Genomic DNA, 11,742 nt, shown 5'->3' on the forward strand with positions numbered 1-11,742 from the left:
TTGGGGATGGAGTGGGACTTGTAGCTTACAGGATCCCATCGATGGGAGGGGAGTGTTGAAGCAGCGTACCTGCAGGATACTTGCCTGCTGACTCAGAGCATCAAGATTTACACTTGACCTTTTCTACAATAACAGCTGTAACTTTTCATGTCAGGAAGCCAATGTGAAGGTTCTGATATTTGCCAAATGCATCTCCACCGATCTTTCCTCTCAGAAATTGGAGAACTAGCTGCAGGATGGGTCGAGGACATACTGAACCACTGTGAAATGGACTTGGGTTAAACATCCTTTTATCATTTGGCTCCTATAATCCGAATTCATCATCTAAAAGTGGTTGATAGTCCTTGTCACTTAGAGTTAAGGAGCCCATTCAATGATTACTAGAAGCACTAACAGCAAGCAGCTCTTGGCAGAGAGAGTGTGGGTGTTCAGAAGCAAATGTGCTGGCCTGTCTTTCTATAGACATCCTAGCTCTCCTCGGAGTGATTTCCTCGACTCTTAAGGGTTTTTCCTTCCCCTGATTGCCCTTCACAGCTCAGTATAGTTATTAAAAATGAGGACTGAAGATTTATCTAATTATTCTTTATCAATCAAAATTGGAAGTCAGATATTGGAGTAAAAACCTGAATGATCAGAGAAGAGGGGAAGCCACCAATCACTTCCTCCCTCTCCTATAAGGGGTCAAGATCCTCTAAGCCCTGCCTTACTACTTCCTCAGTCCTCCAAAAACTTTGTAGTTTATGTGGCTAGCTCTGCCCTCTGGTTTCAAAACAAACTTTGTAGTCAGAAAGCAATCAAAATATCACACAGCTGAAGATTGGGGTGTGTGTGTGTGTGAAGAGGATGGCTCAGTGGTTAAGAGTCCTTTTTGCTCTGCAGAAGGCCCGGTTTTAAGTCTCAGCACCTAGCCAGAGGCTCACAATATCATAACTCCACTTCTAGGAGATCCAACACCTGCTTTTTACCTCCAAGAACACCAGACATATACATGAACCTGTGTGTGTGTGTGTGTGTGTGTGTGTGTGTGTGTGTGTGTAAGGAATACACCGGGCATACACATGGATCCACCCATACATGTGCAGGGAATCCCTCATAAAATAAATAAATCTAAAAATATATTTAAAAAGGAAGACTTGCAATCCAGTTTGGGATCTCGGCTGGACAAGCAGTTGTCAGATGTTGGGCACGTGGTTTAGCCTCTTCGTAATTCTGTTTCTTTACAAATTGAAAAAAAAAGTCAGTATGTATCTCACGGTATGGCTTCGTGTGCTGTGTTACTAGATGGGAATGTCCGGGATCCCCCGGCATAGAGTCCGCACCATGTAAGTGTTAGCTACTATTGCGGTTATTATTTGGCCAGCTCCCTCACTCAGGATTCTTGCTAGCCTGGTCTGTTCTCAGAATCCTCAGCCATTGCTCTGTTGCTTCATTCTCTAATCCCTCCTTTCTCCTCTTCATATCCAGAATGTAATTCTTCCTAGATCTCTGTTTAGCTTTCTGCTTCCAAGTTAGACAGCCACAGTTTTTGAAAACACAGTCATGTAAATGTTTACCCTGCCAGACATGGTGACTCATGACTGTAATCCTAGCACGTAGGAGGCTTGAGGCAGGAGGATTGCCACAAGCCCAAGGCACACCTAGGCTACATAGTGATTTCTAGACCAGCCTGGACTTCAGAGTCAAATCCTGCTTCAGAAAACCAAAAATAAAAAACCCAAACCAAATGAAAATGTTACCCTTACTCTGTGCGCTGTGCTAAATGCTTTCTTTGTATGAATCAACTCAGTCTTGAACCTCAGAATCTCCTGTCTCCACCTCCCAAGTGCTAGGATTTAAGGCAGGTACCACCATGCCCACTTTATTTGGTGCCAGGGGCTAAACCCAGGGCTCCCAGAATGTTAGACAGGCATGCTATCAATGGGGCTATAGCCCCAGTTTTGTGTCTTAAATAAAATTATTTTTTACTCTTTCTCATTTATTTTCTTATTTTTATATCCTAACCAATGCTTCCCCTCACTAAACCCTCCTTCTCTTCCCAGCCCCACCCCACCTCCCCCACGTGCCCCATTCCTTTCTCCTCCACTGTTTCCCTTCAGATACAGGCAGGCATTCTATGGCTATCAGTCAGCCATGGTATAAAAAGTTGTAGTGAGACCAGGCAACCCCTCCTCCACCAAGGCTGAGTGAGGCAACCCACTAGGAGGAATGGGTCCCAACAGCAGGCAACAGAGTCAGAGACATCCCCTGCTCTCACTGCTAGGATTCCCGTATGAAGAGAAGGTTGCAGAGCTATAATAGATATGCAGAGGGCCTAGGCTGGTCCAGTGCAGGCTCCCCGAGATAGGATTTGGCTATGTAGTCTACAATAGTCTTGAACTTACAGCCTCTCTCTCTGGGCCTCCCAAGTCCTGGCATTGCGGGTATGTACCATCATACCCAGATTCAATATGTTAATTAATAAATGACTTTAAGTATTTGAGAGGCATGTGATATTTCCATACACGAATGCACTGAAGAATGATGAAGAACAGCTACAACATTTTTGTAGTGAGAGTGTTTGAATTTTAATCTCTTAAGTCTTCAAATACAATGTGTGTTATTGGATGGCCATGCTGCTAATAGATCTCCAGTGAGTATTCCTAACCTAGAGCTGTGCCATTGACCAGTGTTTCTCCATTCCTGTCTCGGCTCTCTGCTTCCACCGAGAGCTGTGCCATTTATTTCCCTGGCCTGCTACCTGTATGTTTAAGATATGGGGCCTTTTTATGTTGTCCAAGCTAAGACGGCCCTCCCACTCCAGCATCCAGTGGCTATGTGTGTACCACATAGAAAATGAGTGTAAAATAAGCCCGACTCGTTCCAGGTGGTGGTTAGTGAAAGTTAATCTTCTTAGTTCAGACTTTTTTCCTGAGAAGTAATCCTTGTTTGTTTCCTCCTACTTACATGTTCTCTCTGTCTCTGTCTCTGTCTCTGTCTCTCTCTCTCTCTCTCTCTCTCTCACACACACACACACACACACACACCCCAACCTGGGGTGGGCTGGGGATGTTCCCAGGCACTAAGATAAATTCAATTTTAAGATAAAAGTAACTAATATTTTCACATTAATTAATGTGTGTAGTGTGTGTATGTGTGTGTGTGCACGTGCATGTCTATGCCAAGGTACATGTATGGTGGTCATCAGTCAGCGTGTGGGATTCAGTTTTCTCCTTCTGCCCTGTGGGTTCTGAGGGCCACACTCAGATCATCACGTTTGTTGACGAACTCACTTAGTGATTAAGCAATTTCACCTCCTCCAGTTAAAATTAAGCAGACAAATAAACAAATATACACGAAGAAGCCACTGAGGATGATACCCAGTGTTGACCTTTGGCCTCCACACATGCATCGTGTATACACACATGTTCACGTCTGCACAGACAAGTGATAACTCCAATAGAGCAAGTATGTTTGTGCATGCATCACAATGTGCAGGGATATCTGTAAGGTAAGTTCTGAAGTGTGAGTGTTGTGTCCAAGGGTCTGCACATCTGGAAAGCAGTGCCATTCGTCTCTCCCAGAGATGGTGCGAGTTTGCCGCCTGCCCGTAGTGACAGTGAGTGAGTGCTTGCTTCCCCAGTCACACTGACACTGGGATTTAACCTACTTGTTTTCCTTCATACTACCAAGAAGAGCACATAAAACACCCCCATCGTATGTCTTTTTTTCTGGATAAGAATGACAGATGTGAAGCCTGGCCGTGGTGGCGCACACCTTTAATCCCAGCACTCGGGAGGCAGAGACAGGTGGATCTCTGTGAGTTCGAGGCCAGCCTGGTCTACAAAGGGAGTTCCAGGACAGGAACCAAAAGCTACGGAGAAACCCTGTCTCGAAAATAAAAAGAAAAAGAAAAAAAAAGACAGATTGTTTGGTTTTATCTTTCTGATAGTGGTGCTGCATCTCCTGTCCCGTCCTGTGGGTCGTACTCTGAGGACTTGGGGCAGGTGACCTGACCACAGGACTCAACCAGAATAGCTTCAGGCCGCCCGGGTAATTGAGACCCAGGCTGGTGCCCGGCCTCATAATGGAGATGCAGACAAGCCACGTTCTATAATAGAGCACAGGGCCACTGCTGGGAAACCACAAATTACTGACTCGCTCCAGCAAAGACTACTCAGAAGCCAAGTCCAGGAATTCTAAAGAAGCATGAGGATCCAGGGTGGGGGAGGCCTTGCTTTTAGAAAAGAAGCCAGCAGCAAAGGCCTTGCTGGTGCTTCCTAGAGAGCCAGCGAGGAGCCATGGCCTTTTGCCATCTCTGATGACCCCAGGACAGTAAATGGCTGGAGCTAGAGTGGACCCCACACTCAGCGTCCTCCAGGGAGGAGCCTCTGACTGTCGAGACCTGAGTGCTCGCTTCCCATGGATAATGCAGGGCTTCACCTGGGCCAGATCCTGATTCAGGCTCTAACCAGCTCTCTGAGTTGAGCATGTGATATACTTTAATGACCTGTCTATGTCTCAAATATCCTCTCTCCTTGCTTTAACTTTCCCAACCATAGATTGCTTGCTATAACACCTGTCTCAGAAGGTCAATGTAAGAGTCAATTGAATGATTATGTTCGTTTATTATTACTTGGCTATTTACAATGTCCTAATGAATTATTGTTATTAATATCATTAATAATACAAGACAGGTATTAATAATACAGGAAGGGAAATGAGGGGAAAAGTGTTTGGAGGAGGGACTGACTATCTGAGATCTTGAAGAATCAGGATGATTTGACACATTAGAATGACTGAAGTTAATGTACAAAGGTCTCTTATATGTTCCTGGGCCCAGCTAGTCCACAGTGCTGGGCCTTAGGGCAGACCAATGTAGGAAAGAGGCAGGGGTAAAAGCAGGAGTTATCCGCTGAGAAGCATGACCAGTAGGCCTGGCTTAAATGGCATCGACAAGGGCTCTGACGTTTGCGGTTACATTGAAGTGTAGGACTGGGCACAGCAGCAGTTTCTGTGCAGTAGAACCATTTCCCTCAATATCAGTCTCTTTGGAGAAGACTTGGGCTTTGGAATCTTTAGTATATTCTAGGGACAAGCTGTGTTTTTGGTTCTAGATTTCATACTCCCCCCGCCCTTGGTTTTTCGAGATGGGGTTTCTCTGTAGCTTTGGAGCCTGTCCTGGAACTAGCTCTTGTAGACCAGGCTGGCCTTGAACTCACAGAATGCTGGGATTAAAGGCGCACCCTACCACTGCCCAGCAGATTTCATACTCTTTGAAACCAGAGGAGTGCCGGACATCTCCTGCGGAGCCTGGTGGGATCGCCATTGTCATCATCATCATATTATTTGTTACTGTTACTATTATTATTATCATCTGTGACAGGTCTCACTTTGTAGCACAGGATAGGCTGGGAGTCATTACTGAAGTTCATAATGGCAGCCTCCTGCCTCAGTCCTTTAGATGCTGGAATTCTAATGAAACGGTCTGTGTCTCAAATATCCTGATCTTGTATTGCAAGATGACACACCCTTCCAGAGTCCACCACTAGCCCTCATTACCATGAAGCCATGGATTGGGATGTAGCTAGGTCCTGAGAGTGGAGCCTGCATGATGAGATTAGTGGGTTGGTAGTGTATGCAAACACAGAAGTGGGGCCTCACCAGGTACCACACATCTGTCAGCACCTGGATCTTAGGCTTCTCAGCCTTCAGAACGAAGAGAAATGAACACAGTTCCCTAATCTGTGCTGTTTTTATGAGAGCAGCCCAAATTTACTAGGACAGATCTATTCTCTCCCACTGAAGAAAGCGTAGATGTAGCCATGGTCCAACGTGCCGTGGTGTTGGCAACACAGGGTTCCTCTTCACCATCCCGAGGATGCATCTCCGTAGTGTGGCCTCTGAATCCTGCCACACACCTGACATTTCAGGTAGCAGAAGGAAGGGGTGTGGATGAAGAGAGACATTTCCCAGAAAAGGTTGACATCTATCATCTGTGTATGTACATGTATGTATGTATATGTTTATCTACTGATCTTGTGTGTGCGTGCATACATAGATGCTATCGCACACGTGTGGAGACCAGAGGACAGCTAGCTGGAGTCAGTTCTTCCTGGGAACAGAACTCAAGTTCTCTTCTCTCAGGCTTGGCAGTCAATGCCTTCACCTGTTGAACCACCTCGAGAGCTCCACAAGTTCTTGAATCACACAACCATCAACCATCATTTACTCTAAGGAAGCAAGGGGATATGATGAATACACAGATGTATGCTTTTGGGGAGCGTGTGGTCAACCACCTGGTTACAATTTGGGCTAATACTGAAAGAAGTTAGGTCCCCGGGGAGTGGCTGTCATTTTCCTTGGTGGTGTTGCCTCTGGTAAGTTGCCCATATCCCAGGAAGTAAGCCCCATTCATGCTCATGCAAACAACCATAGGTAAGCTTTAGTGGGTCCAAAACAATTAAAGGCAGCAAAGTAGGAGGGGCTTGTTGGGAAAGGAAGAGTTTCAATGGCGAGGTGGGGGGTGAGAGAGGCCGTGGGGAGATACATGTATGAAATTGTCAAAGAGCAAAAATTTAAAAGGCAGGAAAAGTGTATCGTGGTAGTATATCGGGTGTTATCCTTGAGGATGCATAAGTGAGGCCAGAAGGTAAGGTCACTTCCTTGTGGGCCTACGAGGCTTCCCTTGGGGGGAGGGTGATTATGTGTAGTGACCCTGAGAGTATAGGAGGGGACATCTGTGAAATATACGTCCAGGGAAGGCCAGTGGGGGGCGAGCTGTGTCTCTGGGCCTCTTCCTGGAGTTCTGGGCGATGGTGGACAGTCCTTCTGATGCACACATAGCACAGGGTGGACAGGAAGTCTTCCCACAGGGTGTCCTAGACTAAGGAGCCCTTCTCTGTGAGGATGGTCTAGAGCTGCCCAGACCCCGTCAGCCTTCGGCACTGCTCTCCCATAGCTGTTGCAAGCTTGGTTTTGTTCTTCTCTCAGGATCCTCGCCCTCCTGGAACATCTCCCCCTCAATCTCTGGCTCTACACACTCCCCTCTGCCCTCTGAGTTCAGTTCAGAGGTTACCCTCCTGACCCTGCCCAGCTCTCCAGCCGGGGAAGGGGGTGGTTCTTCTCTCTGCCTCATTTTATTGACTGGTGACTCCCAACCCTGGTCTGGGACTTTCCTGAAACAGACTATTCATGAGGTTCAGGCCTCAGTCTCCTAGCACCCGGCACCACACTTGTTTATATCTTTAGACGGATTATGACCCCATTGCTTTCCATGCACAGAAACAATCTCAGAGAGGCAAAAGAAGCAGTCCAGATCATACAGCTAGTTAGAGAGTCAAGGCCAGGCCCTGGAATCCGACTCCTGCTGTCTTTCACCACCTCGTGGGCATGGGACGTTTGGGAAAGTCTGTGAGCATCTCTGGGCCTTTCTTAATTCATCTTGCATCTTATCCATCTTGGCATCTTATCTCCTAGAGGGCCACTAGGAGAGTGGTGGTGGGAGGATGAGTCTTGGCGGTCTTGTCTTGGAGTCACCAGGCAACAGGGAGAAGAGATAGACCATTCAGAGATGTATTTTGCTGACCCAGTCCTCAAAAACATGAGAACAAAACACTGCAAACTCAAGCTGGCGAACGGGCCAGCAGGGCGCTGAGTCTATTTGGACAAAATACACCAAACACATTCACCGCCTCTTTCCTCTGGAGAGGAATTGTTTTCTGGTTCATCTGAATTTAAAGAAGAAAAAACAAAAACAAAAACAAAAAATAACACAGTCTCTGTGTAGCTCTGGCTGTTCTGGAACTCACTCTGTAGACCAGGCTGTCCTTGGACTCACAGGGATCCACCTGCCTCTGCCTCCCAAGTGCGGGTCTAAAGACGTGCACCACCACCGCCTGGTTAAATAATATCTAAAGTTAAAAAAACACGACTGATTTTATCAGGCTCTAGAGCATTAATGGAAGCTCCAGGGATGTCTTCTTTGGCTCTGCCTCACTACTCCTGGGTCCTGGGTCCTGGGGGTGGTTTATAGCACAGACAACTGGGGTGCACAATTCTTCCTCAGCTGCTTCCCAGCTTCACTCTGGGCTTGCAGGGCTTCTGTGACAAAGTAGTTAAGGCTGGGTGGCTTAAACAACAGCTGGCAATTTTCTGACTTTTCTGGAGTCTTGAAGCCCTCAAACAAGGCCTCTTTGTGTGGCTCACGGTTGGCCAGCTTCATGGCCCAGGTGTGTAGAGATAAGGCACCGGGAATTCAAAGGAAGTGACCCTCGACAGCCTAGGGAAACAGTGCACAGACTTACAGAGACTGTGTTCTAGCTCGCCCATGCCAGATTTCCCTTCATCAGCAATAACTCCAAGACACAGTTTATTTATTTATTTTTTTAAATATTTATTTGTTTGTTTATTTATTATGTATACAATATTCTGTCTGTCTGTATGCCTACAGGCCAAAAGACGGCACCAGACCTCATTACAGATGGTTGTGAGCCACCATGTGGTTGCTGGGAATTGAACTCAGGACCTTTGGAAGATGAGGCAATGCTCTTAACCACTGAGCCATCTCTCCAGCCCCCGACACAAGTTTATTTTATGTTCTATCATAGAGGAATAGAAACTGACAATTGGACTACTAATTGCTACATTTTATTCTGACTTTACTGATGCTGGCATTTGAAAAAAAATGTGTTGGATTGACAAAAGATAATATATCCAGTTTTCTGGGTCTTGGCAGCAAGGTCCACCGGAGAGGGAGCAGGTTGGGTTATCTGGCTGGGGCCTAAGATTCTGCTGCTATTCCATATCAGGTTGAGCAGAGGAGGAGACTGGTAAAGGGTCAAACTTACTGGGGACAATCACCGGCAGAACTATCCACATTCGTGGCCGGAAAAAGACATCAAAAACCATTGCTGATGCCCCACCTGAGTTTTAGTGGGCCCTATGAAATGAACCTATGGCTTGTTTGGGTTCTTGTTTCAAAGCTATTACTAACTGACCAAGGAGTTGAAAAGAGAAAGGCTTCCAAGTATGAAGAGGGCTTTGTACACAAACATGGGAGGAGGGAGTGGGTGCCGGGGGTTCCGGAGCCTGGCCTCAGATCCTCCTTCCCTGGCCCTGGACTAGGCCATTTCTCATGCACTGAGCGGTGGAATGTATTTACCCATTCAGCAAATGTGAACTGAGGGCCTCCCCACAGCTGGGGGCAGTGTGCTGGGGTGCAGGGATAGCGGTGCCTCTGTTTCAAGAAAGCTCTGCCCTTTTTGGGGCGAAGGCGGCCACACGCCTGGCAGCTTTTCCTCCTCTCGTTCTAGCGTCACTGAAGTAGATAAAAGGGTTTGTTTTTCTTTTTTCTTTTGAGGTCTGGCCGTGTGGCACAGACTGGCCTCGACTCGCCATCTTCCTCTCTCAGCCTCCTGGCTGCGGGCATTTTCTTTCGTATTTGCGCACACAGTCACCGAGAAACGGAACCAGTGCCGCTGGCTCCGGTGTGAGTGGTGCCGGGTGCAGACTCCCTCTCCTTGACGTCAAGCCAGCTCTCTGTCTTAAGTGGCCTGTCATAAGTTTGCTTTCCACATAATGGTTTTTTTTTTTTAATTTTGTGCCCAAAAATAGCCAACGAATATCACATTCTAGTCATCCCCAGTAGGTTCGCCTTTGTCATCGGTCAAATAAGATGAACCTGTTCTGCTGGTGGGAGGCATTCAGGGAGTCTATACTGGCTTCCTGTTAAGGAGGCAGAGGGCACCGGGTTCCAGAAGACTGAGCCACACCCTCACAAAAGCCTCCTGACTATAGTTATGGGAGGGTTCAGGTGTGACCCCCCCCCCCCCTCACCTCCATTTTGCCTGGCTGCTTCTCCTCCCTAGTAGCACTTAGTGCAGTTCGGCGTTTCACCCTGGGAAATACGGTGGCGTAAAATGCAGTCATCCGATGGCTCCATCAGCCTTGCAGCATCTTGGTTACAGGTACGAGCCACAGGATGAAAGGGCGGCTGAGAACACAAGAGGCCAGCCTCCAGCCTGACAGAGACTAAACGTGGATTGTCTGGGCTCTGCTGGCATGCTTCCATGGGCAAGCAGGTGATCTTCCCTTCCAGCTCTGGCTAGAAAAAGACTTTTCACTGGAAGAGCAGGCTCGTAATGTTGCAGTTTGCTGAGGAAGCTTTCAGGCTCAGGTCATTTGGAACACCAGGGGAAAAGTCTGGATCCGAGTCCTGGCACTTGCAAGCCTGTTCTGTCCTTGGCCTCAGTTGACTGGACATAACCTTCAAGTGCGTCAGATCAATTTCCAGGACGATTTTTGCCCCAACCTGGCCACTTAAATTAAATGCTATTTAATTAAATTTAATCCCAGCTAGGAGCATATTATGTGAGGGGCACCCTACTTACAGGCAAGCCATTTCACCTCCGTGTACCTCAGTTTCCTCATCTATGAAGTAAAGCCCTTTTGGTGCAGCTTCTCTTGGGAAAGAGAAGTCAAGTGCTTTGTGGACCGTGAAGCGATTTATCCACCCAGGGGCATCGCTAAGCTTGCTGTCCTGTCTGTAAGGGCCATGCTACCTGCAGCCACCAAAGCACTGGCCACCATATCTGTTTACCTGTGGCTCTGTCTCAGCAGCCTTCCCAAGGATGGATGTGTGGACTTTATACTTATGGAGCCCATCTCTGGGACTGGCATATTGTTTAACAGAGCTTTCAAATGTCAGAGTTTGGTTGGGAGAATGTAATACACAGAATGATTTATAAATAATAGAAAAAAAATTTTTTTGTGCCGAGGATAGAATCTAGGGCTTTATGCGTACTTCGTGTGTACTTGAGACAGTCCATGAATGGTAAAAATTGGTTTCTCAGTTTTGGAGGCTGCTAAGTCCAAGAACAAGGTACAAGTTCATTAAATACCTGTTGAGACACTACGAATTATTACATCAGCTTTCCATGGTGGTAAACAATATCTGCTGTAAGTTCTTATGAAGAGAGATTGTGATAGAGGTTTTGTAGTCAGAAAGATAGCCTAGTGGTAGGGTGTTTGCCTAGCAAGTGTGAAGCCCTGGTTCAACCCTCAATAATAAGGTTTCTTTAGACTGGATGTGGTGGTACAGTTGTATAATCCTGGCACACAGGATGCCAAGGCAGGGGGATTGTCACTGGGAAGCAAGCCGAGGCTTTTATTGAATTCGAGGTTAGCTTGGGCTACATAGCAAGTTCTTGTCTCAAAGTTTCCTTTTCTGTGGGGCCTGTGGTGAGGGTACTGTATCAGGGGAGGAGTACATGTCAGAGCGGAGAGTCACACCCCAAGTCAGGAAGAAAGAGAAGATGGGGTGGTGGTTCCCAGAGGTTCTCAGAGAGTGGCATAGCCTTGTTGGAGGAAGGCAGTGGGCTTTGAGGTTTCAGATGCTCAAGCCAGGCCTAGTGACTGTCTCTTCCTGCTGGCTGCAGATCCAGATGTAGAACTCTCGGCTCCCTCTCCGGCACCGTGTCTGCCTGCATGCCGCCATGTTGTGCCATGATGATAATGGACTAAACCTTTAAACTGTAAGCCAACCCCAATTAAATGTGTTCCCTTTTAAGAGTTGCCATGGTCGTGATGTCTCTTCACAGCAATAGATACTCTAAGATATACAGACAGACAAATAGAGGGAGATAGACCCACAGTTATTTTCAGTGAGCTAAGGACCCCCCACCACTCATCTCTTAAAGCCTCCATCCTGGGAAGCTAGCCTTTGGGGAATTCATCATCCAAGGTATAGCTAGCTGCTCCTTCCCT

This window comes from Microtus oregoni, unplaced genomic scaffold (genome assembly GCF_018167655.1).
Source record: "Microtus oregoni isolate MIOR12 unplaced genomic scaffold, Mior012 000000F_ref0000247, whole genome shotgun sequence".
Classification (NCBI taxonomy): Eukaryota; Metazoa; Chordata; class Mammalia; order Rodentia; family Cricetidae; genus Microtus; species Microtus oregoni.